We start from the raw sequence: 16522 nt of genomic DNA, 5'->3' as shown, positions 1-16522 counted from the left end.
CAGCCAGGACTTTCAACTTTCTTCTGAATTTAACATGTGGGAGGGAGACACTAGGGGAGTTCGCGATCCCTTCCACACGATTCACAGCCCATGAGGAACTGCAGAGTGCGTCCCAGGTTCCCACCCTGCCTGAAGATGCCGCACCAGCATTTCCGTCCTACCATGAATGACTTCCCTGGGTTGGCACAGGGCACCTTACGAGAGAGTCTGGCCTGAAGATCCAATGGGAAGAGGAGCTCCTGGCTCAGTTGTTAGCCTTGATGTTTGATTCGTAAAAGGAAGTTTTGTCATTTAGACATCCCATTTTTCCTTTTAACAAAGTCTGTTTTTCAAGACTGTGGTGATCTTGTGCCTCAGTATATATGTTTGACATATATCCAAAAGGTATATGGCTCATTTTGTGTGCGTTCTTGTTCAAAAGATCACAATTCTCCAGGAGGCTCTGTGTGACCCTGGCTGGATATGAGGAAAAGAGTCACATTGCTATTTTTCAAAAATATTTCTCTAGCACGTATAGATATTTGCAAAGATAAATAACGAATAAACACATACAGGCTTTCTTAACATGTCTTGGCACATGAGAGGGAATAACAATAAATCAATTCAAAAGTATACATTTACAAAATTTTCAGGCTATAATGACTAGTCAGTTCTGATGATATATATTATGTATATTAACTAAAGGACTCAGAAACATACTCATTCACTGATATCCTTAATACGTACTGCCAATCCTTTTCTTCATTAAAAAACAATGAAACAAAACAATCTTGGGACTAGAATTGTCATCATTTCCCCAGAAAAGAAAATGCTTGGGGTGAGCTATTATATTTCTTCATAGAGAGGTCGGCTTTGAGAGGGAACAGGTTTAAGTTGTCCTGTGACTACAGCATCCATACTGTGGGTTAGTCACAAAGCAACCTGAAGTCAGAGATCATCCCTCGTATTCTCAGCATCTTCTTGACTGGTTAGTGTAAGGAGGGCCTGAAGAAGAGAAGAGCTTCTCAGTAGTTTGGACACTGAAACCTGCAAAAAAAAAACTTGCAGAATTTTTTACTTGGAAATATCTATATCTGTATCCCTGTTTATGTCTGTGTTTATTTATGTTATTCACCACATTGGTACTTTCATAATTTTAAAATTTACCCTCTGCGTTGGAGAATAATTTTGATTTGAGTGAAGGGAAATTGATAGATTGGAAAGCAATAATTTCAAAACAATAAAGTTTGCCCTTCTAAATGTACTATGATATGATTTTAATAATTATCTTGAATAAATAGTAATCTTGGCAATTACATTAAAGCATAATTTTCAATAATGTTAAATAAAGTCTAACAATTGTATAAATGTATCAAATGAGAAGGTTGAGCTAATCTATGGTGCTGAAAAATATAAACAATATTTCACATCCTCACTGTTGGAGGAAATTAGTTTTGTCATTGGTGATTAATTTTATTTGGGTTTTGGTGCCTATATTTTTACAATTTTATCCAAGTGTTTAGACTAAAAACAGAATACCTTTGGAATTTTTTATTACGTAGATACTACTAAATTCATTTCAAAATAGCATATTTATCTGAAATACAGAAGGTTCTAAATATCTATGATTTAATTATAGTGTACCTTTCAACCCAAGAATAGGACTATTGATCCATGTATCACTCATATTCTTGGCTAGCACTAAGCCAAGGGGTAATGTCGGAGAATTCTTCTTTTTCCTTGATTGTTCACCTCATTTTTTGGCCTTTCTCTGTTTTTCCATGTTCTAGTCTCTGAAGCTAGGGATTTGCTGGTGTTTTCCAGTTTCTCAGGATTTCTTGTTGTTAGTTTGCTAGGGCTGTCATAACAAGATACCACAGACTGGGCAGCTTAAACAGTAGGAATTTCTCTCTCATAGTTCTAGAGGCTGAAAGTCAAGATCAAGGTGCTGCATGGTTGGTTTCTGGTAAATCCTCTTCCTGGCTTGCAAAAGACCACCTTCTCCCTTTGTCCTTACATGGCCTCTCCTCACATCTCCCTTTCCAGGACTAGAGAGGGAGCAAGAGAGTGAGTTCTGGCATCTCTTCCTCTTCTTTTAAGGACACCAGTCCTATTGGATTAGGGCTGCACCTTTATGAACTCATTTAACTGTAATTATTTCTTTAAAGGTCATATCTCCAAATGCAGTCACATTGAAGGTTAGGGCTCCAACATAAGAATCTGGGGGGAACACAATTTAGCCCATAACACCCATCATCATGCCCTTCTCAGACTCTAAAATTTCTTCTTATCTTATGCCTTCACTCCTTCTCAAAATATAACTGTCCTCACTCTCAGGAATCTTCTCTTTGCTTATCAAATGAGCTAATTAGCGACCACTAATGGGTCAGGATGTTAACTATAGATAATATATTTATATTTAAAAAGGAAACTTCTGCAAACACTTCCTTACTCTAAGTTAATTACTGCTGCAAGTGGTGATTATAGCCACACCTAAGTAGAAAACATAAAGGCTAGCAGTATGATGACATTTATGTCATTCAGTTAGAACCTTGCTTTGCCTGTGCATAGCAACAGCTCTAGACTTCTGGCATATCAATATGCCCAGATAAAAAAGGGAAGTTATCCACAGAGTATCTCAAGTTAATCTGGCCTCACTGAAAAGTGGACAGCGCCTTAGTTATTCTGATGCACTATCAAGAAATAACCAGTCAAAGATATTGTCAACATAGCAGAATCAAAGGATTAAACATAAATGTAAACTTTCAAAGCCAGGTGAGGGAAGACTCTTCTTCATCTGGATGAAGGGAGCTTGAAAAGTTGCTACCATCAAAATAAGCATTGTTTGTCATTAAAGTATTGACCAAAATGGAGGACTTTGAGGAATTTTCCAGTGCCCATCATCAAAGGATACTTTGAACTTTTGTTCTTCTAGCTACTGGTTTGTAGAGATTGTGTTTGAAATTGTAATGTTTTCTTTCATACAATGCCAGCCCTACTAATTCTCTGTGATTAGGATTTGTTAAAAAATAATAATAATTGCCTTTCTGCTCTATCTGTGGATTTATTCAGAATGTAGTTCTGCCGTTGGAAGAACATTATATTAAGCTTATAATTTTGAACCCCTGAATTTTTCAAAAGGGCTCCATTTTGCTTCAGAATCCAGAAACACCTTCGTCATTGAGGAATCTTTCTTTTTTGTTCAATGCACAAACAGCTTGCCTAGTAACAATACCAGTGTTTCCAGACAAACACAGCATTTTTCTCACAAACAAAGCCAAGTACAATCATGCACCACATAATGATGTTTTGGTCAATGATGGACCACATATACAAGGGTGGTCCCGTAAGATGAGTACCAAATAGCCTGCGTGTGTAGCATGTGCTACCATCTAGGTTCGTGTACGAAGACTCTATGATGTTCACACAATGAGGAAACACCTAACGATGCATTCTTCAGACCGTATCCCTGTCTTTAAGTGATGCATGACTGTAGTAACATCTCGTTTGGAAGGAAAACATGATTGCTGTTATTTGCTACCAACCAGAGAGATTTAATTGTGCACCTCATGTTTCTATTCCTTGTGAGCACATCACAGTCTCCTGTTCACCCTAATCGTCCCAAAGCTCTATGCTTATTGTTGTAGTTTGTGAGTCTTATGAGCCAAATAGAAACAGATAATTCTTGAGCAAATGGAAAATTTTAGTGTAATAAATGTGTTCTCAGACATTCAGGAAGAGCCTTGATGACTTGGCTAAAGTCACTGGGAAAATTTTAGGCAGACAATATTTGCCTAGTGTCTCTGCGAGTTGGATGATATTGGGGCTAAAGGAAAGCAGGGGAGGGCCTTCTGTGACCTAGAACACACTCAGGAGATGCTGTTTTACACCTCTTTAGCATGGGGCTATCCTAATTGCTTTTGAAACTTTGCTTCAGTCATCACAAGAATATGTTTGGGTTAAGTCCATATCTTTATTATCAAAAGAGCTCAAGTTAACATCCATGAGAACCTTCTTGTTTTCTGACTCTGAGACAATAAGTTAGTACCACTAGTATTCACCAGTTCTTTCTGCATCACCAGGCCACTCCTTGCTAATATTGTAGGTCATAAAAATAAAAAGGATTTTTAGGAATTAAAAGCAATGTTCCTAGGCATCCTTGGAAGCTGTGGAGTCCTACCGTTGCTCTGAAAGAATTTAACAACGTGGCAAGATGAAAGAGAACCCTCCTGTTTTATGCAGTCTTTACCTGGCTGATACCTGCCTGAGAGAGATGTTGGTTCTGATAATGTGCATCAATTTGACTTCTTTCTGTGTTCATTTTAATCCTGGCCCAATGGTTTCGTTTGCTGCTTTCTATTAGGGCCTTATTATAGAAACGTATAAAGCTTATCAGTGCAAGGCACTGTGTCTGGAAATTTCAAAAACACAAAGAAAGAAAAACCTGGCTTCAAATCTCAAGTTGAGGAATGGGGGAGAAGTCTGTCTGCACATTCTAATCTGTTCTCCTGACGCCATTCTGTTCTTTTTCTGTGGAAGCTCAGGAACAGATATGTGCTGAGCTTATTCATTTGTTGCATTTCAACCCAAATCTTTCCCAGAACTTCCCGAAACTGTTAAACTTAACCTTCTCAGATACTTTGGGTTGTGTGCTTCAGCTGCCTTTGTCAAAATACGCATTTTCATTACAAGAGGAAAATAAATATCATACTTGTTACGCATTTTGTACAGTCTGATTTTTTTTTTCAGAAGTAGCACTATAACATTCCTTTCAGATCAAGTAGGTTTATTCCTTTTATGTCTAAATAACATGGTCTAGACCCTTGAGAATATAGGCTATCTCAGTTAGAATGCTCTTGGCTATGGATAACAGAATATCTGACTAAAATTGGCTTAAACTTATGTGGGTTGGTTATTTTCTCATATAACATGAAGTCCAGAAGTGAGTGTTTTTTTACCACATTTTAGGTATTCAGGTTATCCACGACCCCATTTCCTTCAATGTGTAAGCCCTGCCATCCTCAATATGTCAGTGATATTTACATTGATGGACACAAGATGACCGCAGCTGCTCACAGCATCATTTCCTCATAAAACTGTTTTCAAAGTCAGGAAATAGGACAGGGTTAAAAGGGGCAGAGTGGCAGCTGCATCAGAGAGGGCTCATACTTGTCTCTTCTTTTCTTCACAGTGGAAAATCTTTTGCGAAAGACGCCTGTCATTACTTTCCTTTATGTTTATAGACCATAATTGGATCACATTCCATTCCTTGGTGAGTAAAAACTAGGGAAATGAGTATTGTGTGTTTTAACCCATCTCTAGAATCTGGCTCTTCCTATATGGAAGAAGGATGGAGAGGATGGCTGCAGGAGAGTAAGAAGAGGTTGCCTGGCTCTCAGGCAAGGTTGTATCACTCTCTGCTGAGCTATTCTTCCTCACTGCAGTATGTTTCCTAATGAGACTCAAACTACAGTCCGTGCCCACCAGCTGGAGGAAAGAAGGACATGCTCTGAAAAAAACCTTCAAGCCACTTTACTTGGTAAAGCAAGACCATCTATATAAAACTCATATTCTTTGTTGTGTTCATTAATCTTAGAGAAGAAATTTAGCTCTTTGTATCTCTGAAAATGCTGTAGGATTTGTCATTGTTGATTAGTTACCACTTTCTTCCCAGAACCAAGTGGGGAGAGTTTTTTGGCAACATGTTCTTTTGGTTTCCTTCTAATTTCTTTTGCTGTTTCTTCATAATCATTTCTCAGCCTTTTCTTTCCTGTCTGTCCCTTAAATATTAGTGTTCTCTGGGGTTAACTGGGTTCTTGACATACTTCTCTTTTCATGCTACTCATCTTTACTGTGCAATCTTATATGCTTTCTTGGCAGCAGTTATAGCTTAAATGAATTGATGACTTTCAAATCTTGATCTCTAGCTTGCATTTCTTTCTTTCTTTCTTTTTTTCCTTTGGTGAGGAAGATTGCCCCTGAGCTAACATTCATTGCCAATCTTCCTCTTTTTGCTTGAGGAAGATTGTCCCTGAGCTAACCTTTGTGCCAATCTTCCTGTATTTTGCATGTGGCACACCACCACAGCATGGTTTAATGAGCTGTGTGTAGGTCCATGGCCGGGATCTAAACCTGTGATCCCTGGTCCACTGAAGTGGAGCACACGAACTTAACCACTACACCATCATGCAAGCCCCATAGCTTGCATTCCTTTATCAAGTTCCAAATCCATATATCCAATTATTACCAGGTGAGAATTTTTATTGGTTGTCTCATTGATACTTCAAATTCAGATGTTCCAAACTTAATTAATTTTCCTCCCCTTTGCCCTGACCCTAGCCCCAGTTTGCTTCACTCCCTTTATTCCTGTATCCCCAGAGCTACCCAGCTGGCCAAGTCCCCTTTTTTGATGTCACGTCTAGCCCATCCCCAAGTCCTGTTAACTGTGCCTCCTAGATATTTCTTTAATTACCCTCTTTCTGCCCATTTCTATAACATTGCCTGAGTTCAGCTACTCCTAATGTTTTGCCTTAATTATTCATTGCAAATTCTCTTAACAGGACTTCAAGTTGCCAATATCCTCCCCTCTAACCCACATCTTCCCTGCTGTAGCCCAAAGGGAAATTAATTGAACTGAAATTCACACCGGATTAAGAAGTTTTCCTTCTTTAAAATTCTTAGATGGCATCACATAACTTTCGGAATAAAAATCCAAACTCTTAGCACGTTAACACGAGACCTTCAATGGCCTTTAACTTCTTTTGGTTCACAGACCTATTTAAGTTTGCGAGGCGAGCTGTGAAATCTCTCTGCCTGCTTATATCAAAGCTGTTCCAGTGTCACATGCTGATTTTCTCTTCACAGGCCTGTCTTCATATTTTTCTGCAAGAACTTTGAAAACATGGTCTAGTCCTTTGTAGCTGCAGTACATAACGTGTCTGATACATAAAAGCCATTTAAAAAGTGTTTGCTGAATTAATAATGTCTTTTCTCTTTCACTGTCTGTATTTATGGTCAATATAGTACACAATCTTAATATATAGGTTACTTTAGAGACTATGTCTGTATCTGTATTTCAATGGTACCTCATTGTCATCTTATACTGGGGATTCTCATTATCTTATTTTCCCCTTCAGTGAAAGTATATAAACATTTGGCAGGATTGCAGCCTGACCCTAGTACTCAAAATTTCCATTACAAATCTATCCAAAATGGAGTAATAATTCTAGGTATTGGCACAGTAAATACCCAGAAGAGGATCACTGATACTCTCAGTTCTCGATGATGCTCCATAAAAGGGAGTAAGTTCACCTCCATCCCAATTCTATTTCTTTAATATATTAAGATATTTCTTTAAGATAAGGTAGGTTGTATATTTTCCCTTTTTAAGCATTTTCTGCATAAACAGGTCTCCAGAAGTCCTCTTCCTCTCTTGACAGTGAATTCATTGATTATGCAATTCACCCTGTGAAGGCAAGTCCATGGTTTAAATCATTTTATCAGGAAAATTGCACTAACAAATTTACCTAACATTCGTATCAAGCTGAGCTAGATACTTAAATGAAAATAACCTGAATTATATTCAAAGAACATCCTGTGTAAACAATCAAATGGCAAATACAGATTTAAAGATGATTATAAGTCCACTGCACTTAAATAATTACATGGAAATGTGCATATTGAATATGACAGAATAAAAAATAAATGAATGGATATTCACAAGTAAAAGGCAGGGGCAGAGGCCTTTTCTAAACCCCCAAAAAATCGAGCCATTTCTTTTCTCTTTCTTGTATAGGTAATAGCTATAGTTTCCTTAGAATCTTACCATGCATATTGATTTACCCTAATAGGGCAGGTACAATTCCTCGTGTACGGGAGAGTGGTCTGGTTTTAAAAAACACCACATGAATGGCTGGTATGAAATTATAAAGAGCGCACCCTCTGGAGCTTGACTGCCTGGACCCAAATTTCAACTCTGCAATTTACTAGCTTTGTGAACCTGGGCAGGTCCTTCAATCTTTCTGTGCCCCGATTTCCTCTCATGTAAATTGGGGATAATAACAGCACTTACTTGAAAGGAGTAACATGAGAGTTCAAGGAATCAAATTTGTCAAGTGCTTAGAACTGTGCCTGGCACTTTGTAAGTGTTTAGATATAAAAAGTAGAAAGGCCATCATCATTATCAAGAACACAGGTCATTGAACACGTTCAAGATGCCAGACACCTATTTTGTATGTATCATATCATTTAATCCTAGAATACCTCTTTAAAGTAGGCAGGTATTTCTTTTTTTTACCTTCATTTGACAGATAAGGAAACTGGAGCTTAGTGGTTAAATGACTTGTCCCAGCTCAGAAAATGGCCCAGCTGGAATCTGGTTCATGGTCCTACGGTAAGAGGACTCTGAGAAATTCGTATAAGAGAAGGGTCCATTTCAACATCTGAAATGTAAAGTTTTTTATTTAGAAAAATAAAGTAATCCAGGTTATCATAAAAATGACTTCTGGTGAAAGACATTTTTAGAAATCATGGTAAGATGATAAGAGAAGATATTTATTTGTTCTTGTGCATTTCCTCTGTTGTTACCTGCCCTGACTTATTAAACCCTCAGTATGACAAAAATGTACATCTAAAAGTTTAATTACAAAGTTCCCTTTCACTTTTCAAATAACAATACCCAGTTTTTTAAAGTCCAATAAAGGGAATTAAAGGGGTTGTTGTGAGGCAAATATAACTGAAGTGACCTTTAATAGACGCTACTGTATGACAGAAGTATGAATAATTATTCCTGAATTTAAGATAACAGAGAAACAGTGAAAGATAAATATAAAGTTTAGTCTCTTAGATGAATATTGTTCTAAATATATCTTTAACATTTGTTTCATATTTTAACATATCTGAAAATCATTCATAATAAATACGTCTCTAATCGGAACTAGCCATTCCACATGACAAGCACTGTTGATGGGTTAGTCCTGCCCTCGTACTTTGTAAGTTATGTTTATAACATGATTTATGCTTCATCCATATGTTTATACATTCCACCATATGTGAGAGCCTACCGTGTGCGGGGCCCTGTGCTGTACGGGCTGAGGAAAGCGTCGTGAGTGGGACAGACTCCCTTGGCTCTTGCCAATATGGAGCTTATAGTGTAAGGAGGAAGAACAAATTAAATGAGTAAAATAATACATGTTCAGTCTACGTCGTCTGCTTTTTGGTTAATGGTGCCTTCCAAGGTCCCCCTAGAACGTGTGAACGCTTAGTTTGCTCAACTAAGGAGTCTACCTGAGGTATTTTCTCAGAATGAAGGACTACCTATCTCAAAGGTAAACTTAATTCTGTGTCTGAAAAAAACTACACTACATCATCAAGATGGAATGTTTCTGATTGTCTCTACCAGTTCTGCGGTCTTGCAAGGGGACCCCATTCCATAATGCCACCGACCGGTTTTGCTATCTAATATCATCTTCTTTGATAGACATTGTATGCCTTTGCAATTCCTCAGCAACACTCCATTTCTTTTTCAGAACTTGAATTTTTTACTTTTTTATATTGTTATTCAGACCGCATCACCCTTTTCATCAGTTTTGTCCGCCCTTAAGGCACCATTATGCTTAGCAGTTTTCCCTCAAGCCAACTTGTGGCTCAAGGGAATGGCAGCGGTGGTACTTCTAGCAGTGACTCACTCTCTCCCTCTGTGATTGCGCCTGGAGCAGCTCCAGCATGCTTTAATCTCAGTGAGGAGGCAGAGGGGCCCTAGAGTTAGCTGAGCTGGGACAGCCGGTGGAAAAGGAGAATGGAAGCAGGTAGCAGAGCAAACTCCTTGGGAGAGTAGAACTGAGTGTTTGCCAGCCATCCCCCAGTGACAACAACAGTGGTCATGAAGCTGTGAGAATGACTGAGTCATATCTCTGGGTATGAAGCAGACACAGAAACGTCACGGGGCTACTGCTCTCTTTACAATATTTATCAGATTACCTATGGCGCCTATAAGTGCTGGTTGGAACAAGCTCCAAGCTAGAAGTATCACTGAGGACAACATTTCCCCAAGATGTTTGACCAGGGAGCACTTTGTTATAATGAATCGAGAGAACACTGACAGGAGCTGCTGAGCTATAATGTACACTTGCAGAGAGGGTAAGGGCCAAGAGTCATCAAATAATATTACAACTATAGATTGTAACTTGAAAAAAAAGCACAACATTTACCAAAGGCAATCTTATAAATGCCTTGAAAAACAAACGATTCTTGGTAAGTGTTATTTATGGGTCAGTATTCAGATCAAACATCTTGAGCTTGTGCAATTTTCAGGCATTTGATTACAAGCCGTACCACTTCCTGAAGGCAGATTGCCATATGACAAAAAAGAACCATTGAATATAGGTGTCTAATAACTGCCTTACACATACATACATATCTAGTATTTTTTACATATACATTCACGTGTACTTATAAAATAAATGTATTTAAATAATATTTATAAACATTTCAAGCATTAATTTTTTCAAGTAATCCCCATTACCCCCTCATAGAACACCTGTTTTCCATGAAACTCTTGACCTATGTTAATATAAGAAAATGGGCAATTATGTTTACACTGTTTTCTTGTCTTTGAGATATTAGTTTACCTTATAGTTGAATGAAAATTACGTTTTTGGATGTAATTTTGGAAAATTACTTGGTTTATGGTGACCCGAGTTCTAGGCACGGCTCTGCCAGAGATCGGTGATGAAATCCTGTGGGTCATGTCAGTGGACTTGCCTGCCTTCCCCACTTTCCTTCCTGATGTCAATTTCCCTAGCAGTGTTCCTTGCTTGGAGAAGAAGTTCCAGGCTGTCCTATGCCCAGGGACAGCTTACTGAGTAGATCTGACGCGGCCTTATGATCTGTGAGTGGACAGTAATGGGCTGGTCTACTCCTTGTGTGTGGTCTCATGTAGAAGAGATAAGGTGCTCATCAACCCATCAGCTCCCAATTTTGATAATTCAAATTGGAATTACAGAAAGATTTTCCATTGGCAGTAGATCAGAAAGCAGTTGACATGCAGAATGCAGTCAAGTATGTTATGGGGTTTACTTGGAGTGAATTTTTACTGGCTTTTAGGAATATCATCTTTGAATTCTATTTTTGTGTGTGTGTATGTGTGTGAGGAGGATTGGCCCTGAGCTAGCATCTGTGCCAATCTTCCTCTATTTTGTATATGGGACACCTCCACAGCATGGCTTGATGAGCGGTGTGTAGGTCCCTGCCCATGATCCAAACCTGTGAACCCTAGGCTGCCAAAGGAGTGTGTGAACTTAAGCACTACCCAACCAGGCCAGCCCCTGAATTCTATTTTTTAACGTAAATTAAATAGTTCTTATTTTTCTACTATCTTTGTGGCTCTTTTGAATCCTTTTTATACCTTTGCTCAACACCCATATGCTTGTTCAGGATATTTTGTATTTTGAGATTATTTTAAGAAAGGCAATTTGCACAGTCCATATAAAATTATTGGGTGAAAAGCAACCATAAAACTGGAAATCCTTTCAGTTGTCCACTTGTTTTGTTAAAAAATGAGAGCCATTACTCTGTAAATGTGCACTGTGGTTATTCTTTTACTGTTTCTACTGTGTTAGGCAGATCAGGCTGCCATGATGAAATACCCTAGACTCGGGGTGCCTAACCGACAGAGATTTATTTTCTCACTGTTCTGGAGGCTGGAAGTTCCAGATTCAGATCCAGCAGTGTCAGTTTCTGGTGAAGACTCTCTTCCTGCCTTGCAGATATCTGCCTTCCAGCTGTGTCCTCACATGATGAAGGGAAGGAAGAAGAGAAGAGAGGTGAGAGAGAGAGAGACAGAGAGATCTCTTCCTCTTCTTATAAGGTGACAGTTTTATTGGATTAGGGCCCCACCCTTGTGACATCATTTAATGTTAATTATATCCTAAAGACCCTATCTCCAGATACAGTCACACTGGAGGTTAGGGCTTCAACATTTGAACTGGCGTGTGGGGAGTGGGGAGGGGCACAATTCAGTCCATAGCATCTACTGACTTTTCCTCTTGATTCAAAAACATTTCAACAAGTTATTTTTTAGATCTATTTTTCGGAGTAATTGCCATTTAAAAGAAATTGAGACCATCCATCAACTGCCCACCTCCCACTAACTCCGAAAAAGGACTTTCTTCCATTATGTAATTCCCTTGAGGGCGGGAACCCGATGGAGGGTGAGAAAAAATAATCAAAAAAGCAAATCAAGTGTGGATTTAAAAGATAAGCTTCTTTTCCTTCCTTTTTTTTTTATACACAGAAATGATTGATTCACAGTTAACCCGCCCTAATGCTGTTTTACTGAATTTCCAATTGACAAGCCATGTCTTAGCTGCCAATCTAAGGTTCAAACTTTTAGAGAAAGAACTGTTCCATATTGAGTCATTTGTACTTGTTTAATTTCACATAAAGAATCTGCCTTAAAGAACTTCTGGGAGGAGGATACCTGAGTTTGAGGACCCAAACCCCTCGGCTTAACTTCCTATGACGTTAACTTCCATTAAAATACTTGAATGGGGGCAAAATAATGTCACAACAGCACCAAAAACTTATATGAAGGATTGAGCAAATTTGGGATTCAGATGGGAGATTTTATGGACGGCAATATAGAACACAGAGGATTAAGAAACAGCATCAGCCTGTTTCCTGAAGCTCTAGTTCCAGAACAGAGGTGACCCAGCCTCCACGTGCTGTGTGTCACTCTGTGCTGTGGGACTTAAAAAATCTGAAAAAGTCTTGATATATTATAGCAGCGGTTCTTAAACCTTTGTGCGCATCTGAGTCACCTGGAGGGCTTGTAAAAACACAGATTATGGGTCCTATGCCCAGAATTTCTGATGCAGTGGGGCGAGGCCTGAGAAGTGGCATTGAACAAGTTCCCAAATAATGCTGGTGTGAGTGGTCTGGGGGCTAAGTTTTGGGGACTACTGGATTACAGGGCTCCCCTCCTCCACGGCAGCTGAGCCAAAATGAAGGAAAACTAAGTTGCTACTCAAGGTCAGTGATTCTCAACTTCGGCTGTTTGTTAAAATCACTTGGGGAGCATTTAGAAATGCTGATGTTAGGATCTTTGATATAGGGCTGGGGCTTTGATATTTTTTAAAGTTTCTCAGGTGTTTCCAAAGTGCACACGAGGTTGAGACCATTTTTCGTTTCCTAATTAGATGTTAAAGATGGTCACCTACCCCAAATGAATAGAATTGGTAGTAACTGGACAAACCTCTGGAAAGCAGAGGACTTAGTGAAAAACCCTCTCAAAATAACTCCTAACGCAGGGCTTTGGGTAGACATAACTGATAAATGATGGATCTCTTACACACATCTTTGTCCTCCAAATTGGAAACCAATGAAAGTGTTTTCCACCATATGGGAATTTGGTGGGAGTCTTGTACTACCTAGAGTGTAAGGATGGGACCACACACCTACAAGGAAATCCAAGTTTTCTAAGGCCATCTGTTTTGCAGGAAATGTGCTAGGCATTTTAAGTTACAACATACCCTCTAGAATCTGAACTGGGAGGTGAACTTGTCTGTAAGCAGGGAAATTTGTGAAGTGATGCTGTATCCTAATACTAAGTCTGGCTAAATTACATTCTGCTCGAGGCTGAGTCAATTGAGAAAATCAGATGAAAGTTCATAAAAACTGTCTGCAGCCCAAGAGAAGAACATTTCTCTATGTGCTCACTAGAACATCCTTCCCGCCAAATAGGATTAGTATAGGATCAAAAAAAAAGAAAGAAAATTTAAAATACCTACGTGATAGCCCAATTTGTTTTAGGAGAACATTATTTGTTATAATTATTTGTAATAATAAAAAGGCTGAGATAAATAGAGACTAGTTTGTGATAAGAAGAAAGTGGAAAGGCTCAAATGGTTCCAGAAGCAATAAAAAGAAACACATAATATCACAGGAAATAGAATCATTAGCATTATATTTTTCTCTGTATTTTAAAAATTGCACAATAAAAACAATGAAAATAAATTTCTTTAGGACTTTTTCTTTTGAATAATGAGAGGGATACATTTCTCCATAAGTAAAAATAAGAAGCAAAATCAAAGGTAACACAATGATACAAGATTTTGATATCTTGGCAAATGGCCTGAGGAGGATTCATTTTTAACTATAGTCTGTGAATACTGAACTTAGTTTATCTTTCACTGTCACATCTCAGAGTGCCATGCTTGGGTACTTGAGACCACATGGGAAATGCTGTGGTAGGTGAGCACTTTCTTCTTAAGCAGGCCGTCTGTCTCAGTCCCAGCATGCATTTCTGCCCTGTTGTCAGGATAAGTGGGAAACTTCAATTTCCTTGCCCTTCCTCCTAGGAAATCTAGACCTAGAGCCACCTGCTTTAAGCCATAACCCCTGACCCAGGCCCACTTAGCTTTTGTGAGATCCCAGAGGCAACAAGAGAAAAAAGAGTTTCCAAAATGAACCTGTCAAATAAATAATTCCAAATAATTGCAAACGAGAGAGAAAATGTTTATGCTTCTTGATTTGAAACTATCTTACAACTATGGTATTGGTATAAAACAAACACAGATCAAGGGAACAGGATAGAGAGCCCAGAAGGAAACCCATGCATATATGCTCAATTAACTTATGACAAAAGGAGCCAAGAGTATACAATGGGGAAAGGACAGTCTCTTCAATAAATAGTCTTGGGAAAACTGGACAGCCACATGCAAAAGACTGAAACTGGACTACTATCTTAGACCATATACAAAAATTAACTCAAAATGGATTGAAGACTTGAATGTAAGACCTGAAATCATAAAACTCCTAAGGAAAACATAGGTAGTAAGCTCCTTGACATAGGTCTTGGTGATGATTTTTTGAATCTGGCACAAAAAGCAAAAGCAACAAAAGAAAAAATAAGTGGAGTAAATAAAAAGCTTCTGCACAGCAAAGGAAACCATCAACGAAGAGAAGGGAAACCTGATGAATGGGAGAAGATATTTGCAAATCATGTATCTGATAAGGGTCTAATATCCAAAATACGTAATGAACTCATCAACTCAATAGCCAACAACAAAAAATCTGATTAAAATAGAGGAGAAGATCTGAATAGATATTTTTCCAAAAAAGACATACAGATGGCCAACAGGTACAGAAGAAGATGATCTATATCCCCAAGCATCAGGTGACTGCAAATCAAAATCGCACTGAGATATCGCCTCACATCTGCTAGAATGGCTGTTATCGAAAAAGACTAGAAATAACAAGTGTTGGCAAGGATGTGGAAAAAAGGGAACATTTTGTGCACTGTTGGTGAGGATGCAAATTGGTACAGCCACTATGGAAAACAGTATGAGATTCCTCCAAAAATTAAAAATAGAACTACTATACTATCCAGCAATTTGGGTATTTACCCAAAGAAAACAAAAACACTAACTCAAAAAGATAGATGCACCCTGTGTTTATTGCAGCATTATTTACAACAGCCAAGATACGGAAACAACCTAAGTGTCCATCAATGGATGAATGGATAAAGAAGTTGTAGCATGTATATCTACAATGGAATTTTATTTAGTCACAAAGAAGAATGAAATCTTGCCCTTCGGGACAACATGGATACACCTCGAGGGCATTACGCTAAGTGAAATGTCAGATAGAAAAAGACAAACACCATATCTTCTCTTTTAAATGTGGAATCTAAGAAAAAAAACCTGAGCTCACAGATATGGAGAACAGATTGGTGGTTGCCAGAGGCAGGGGGTGGGGGTTAGGGGGTGGGAGAAATGAGTGAAGGGGGTCAAAAGGTAAAAAGAAAAAAAAGCAATTCAATACTAAAAACATAATTGAAACCACAGCTCTGTGGCCCATCTTGATAGATATAAAATATTATTGCTTGTATGAAATAACACTAAAGAGAAAAAATGAATACAAAATGGTATTTTCAAGATAAGGAAATTGATTGATTATAACTGTGCAGAACGTTTACATGTACATTAGTAAAGATTATTTTGAATAATAAAAATGGTTGGGAAAAAGCAGTCTGAGTGCCCGCCCCCGCACTGTTGCAGTTGGGAAAGCTGAGGCCAGAGTAAATGACCTGTTTAAGGTCATAGTGAATTAGTGAATCATTTTCTAGTGAATTAGTGACAACCCACCAACCGGGAGAAAACATTTGCAAATCACGTATCTGACAAGAGAGTGATCTCCAAAATATATAAAAAACTCACACAACTGAACTACAAAAAGTCAAAAAACCCAATCAAAAAATGGGCAGAGAGGGCTGGCCTGGTGGTGTTAGTAGTTAAGCTTACGCACTCTGCTTCAGTGGCCCAGGGTTTGCTGGTTTGGATCCCAGGCACAGACCTATGCACTTATCAAGCTGTGCTGTGGCGGCTGTCCCACAAATAAAGTAGAGGAAGATGGGCTGGGTGCGAAGCTGAACGGTAACAGAAAGAACTTTATCATCAGATAAGTGTTTCAGTCTCAGCTCTGACACTAGTCTCAGTTTCCTCATCTGTAAAACATGGATAAATATACCTACTTTGAATATTGT

Source organism: Equus asinus, chromosome 7 (genome assembly GCF_041296235.1).
Source record: "Equus asinus isolate D_3611 breed Donkey chromosome 7, EquAss-T2T_v2, whole genome shotgun sequence".
NCBI lineage: Eukaryota > Metazoa > Chordata > Mammalia > Perissodactyla > Equidae > Equus > Equus asinus.
This window is presented reverse-complemented; position numbering follows the sequence as displayed.